General features: G+C 38.1%; 1 protein-coding gene across 1 annotated transcript in view; it reads right to left on the reverse strand.

The window, feature by feature from the left end:
- LOC103460740 (uncharacterized) overlaps positions 1–1,713 on the reverse strand; it is a 47,269-nt gene that overhangs the window by 20,605 nt on the left and 24,951 nt on the right. The window lies entirely within an intron of this gene.

Consider the following 1,713-nt stretch of genomic DNA (forward strand, 5'->3'; position numbering starts at 1 on the left):
TGCTGTTAGCCGTTAGCTCAGGCTCTGAGTGCAACACCTAGCTGATGCTACTGGTTTCCTGACCTGCTACTGGAAACCAGTTCATCTAAAATTTAAAATTAAAAATTTTGCCCCCCCAGAGGTAGTCCTGGCCCCCCTTCCGCCCCCCAACTTTAAAAGTGTAGCTCCGCCACTGGCTGAAACATGTCGTGTTTATCCATGTGAACCAACAGTTTTTATCAAACTGATGAATTAACGTCAGATAAACTCTGAGGTCGACACTTTGCCTCATTTCTTCTGAAACCGAGTCAAACAATTCAGAGAAATCAGATATTTATACCCACATGACTGATGTTTCAGGAGGAAGCTGCAGCTTTTCCTGCCTCCGTTTTTAACATCATCGGGTTTCACAGTTTTTAATCTCCCCTCGACGACTGGGCGGCTAATCACTAAATATAAATCAGGAACTGATCGGCTTCGATCAGCAAAAACCAACACATTTACCACAGAGCAGAAAAACGATTCTACAAATATGATCGGAAAAAATGACCAGAAAACAGAATCAGAAATGTTCAGATAGCAGCTGCAACATGTGAACGTCTGCTTTCACATGTGAAAATAACCATGAAATGTGAAGTTATGGTGAAACCGAGAAGCTAAAAGGAGCCGATTTTACTCTGACTGCAGCTTTAGGAGCCGTCAGGTGGAAGAAAAGTCTGGAAACATCAGATCCTGAAGCAACGATGGGAAGAAGAAGAAGAAGAAGAAGAAGAAGGTCAAACCTTTTACACGACGACGAGGAAAACAGATTCAGTTTCTGCTGCTGATGTTGGTTTAGTTACTGGAAACATAATTTAGATGATTAAATAAAACATTTAAAGTTCAGGTTATATGAGCAGTCAGGCTGATTCATGTTGCACAAAGACGAGCTGAGTGGGATCAGCCTCCTCTTCATCACTCCTTCATCACTGCAGCTAATAAAACCTTCATCTGAACTCAGAGCTGATAAAAACTGAAAATACTCATTTAGTTCATGAAACTGGTTTTAAAGGAAACGTTTCATGTTGAGTTAAATTAACATTTTAGGATCCAGCTTTTCATTCGTCCTGCAGCCTGATGTTATACATCAGGATAAATCAGAGCCTTGATATTCAGTTTTAACCAAATTTTATTTAAAGTTTTCACCATGAACTCGTTTTCTGCTGTTTTATGCAGTAAATTAAAGTTTATATTTTAATTCAATCTGTGTTCAGGGTAACAATATGACATCTGTTGTCTCTGAGGGCAACAGAAACACAAGAGAGGAACAAAGTTTGTAGAAATTAAATTATAAAACTAACCTCTAAACCTCAGACTAACATGACATTAAAGTTACTTAAAAACAAAATAAATTTATTCATTTATTAACATGGATTTTGATACCAGAAAATATTTTATTATAAAGCTTTAAATAAAATCCTTTCCATCTTTAGAAGCTAAATTAGCATGAAGCTAATCTGGAACTTAAATTTCCAGATAGAAAACTTTAAAACATTTAAACCCAGACCTTAAAATCCAACATGGCCGCCGCACAATAACAGCTGCTGTAAGAAATGTTGTATTTCCTCTGCTGGTCAACATGTTGCTGCAGAGTTCAAATTAATAAAAGCAAACAATTAGCTTGTTGTTAGCTCGGGCTGCTGTTAGCCGTTAGCTCGGGCTGCTGTTAGCCGTTAGCTCAGGCTCTGAGTGCAA

The sequence above is a fragment of the Poecilia reticulata genome, unplaced genomic scaffold, assembly GCF_000633615.1.
Source record: "Poecilia reticulata strain Guanapo unplaced genomic scaffold, Guppy_female_1.0+MT scaffold_281, whole genome shotgun sequence".
In the NCBI taxonomy this organism is placed as follows: domain Eukaryota; kingdom Metazoa; phylum Chordata; class Actinopteri; order Cyprinodontiformes; family Poeciliidae; genus Poecilia; species Poecilia reticulata.